Raw genomic sequence first — 432 nt, 5'->3', positions numbered from 1 at the left:
GGTGAAGGATACGGTTCAACACGAAGACATAACAATTCTAAATATATATGCACCCAACTTAGGTGCATCCAGATTCATAAAGCAAACTCTACTTGATCTAAACAAATTGATAAACAGCAACACCATAATAGTCGGAGACTTCAACACCCCACTGACAGCACAGGACAGATCTCCAAACAGAAAATCAACAAAGAAATAATGGACTTAAACAAAACTCTAGAACAAATGGGCTTGATTGACATTTACAGGACATTCTACCCAAAAACCACTGAATCCACGTTCTTCTCATCAGCTCAGGGACATTCTCTAAGATTGACCATATTCTAGGACACAAAGCATGTCTCAAAAAATTTAAAAAAATAGAAATCACACCATGCATCCTCTCAGATCACAGTGGAATAAAAACAGAAATCAACCCCAACAGAAACTCTC

Source organism: Propithecus coquereli, unplaced genomic scaffold (genome assembly GCF_000956105.1).
Source record: "Propithecus coquereli isolate 6110/MARCELLA unplaced genomic scaffold, Pcoq_1.0 Scaffold63, whole genome shotgun sequence".
NCBI lineage: Eukaryota > Metazoa > Chordata > Mammalia > Primates > Indriidae > Propithecus > Propithecus coquereli.
Note: the sequence above shows the minus strand (reverse complement) of the source record.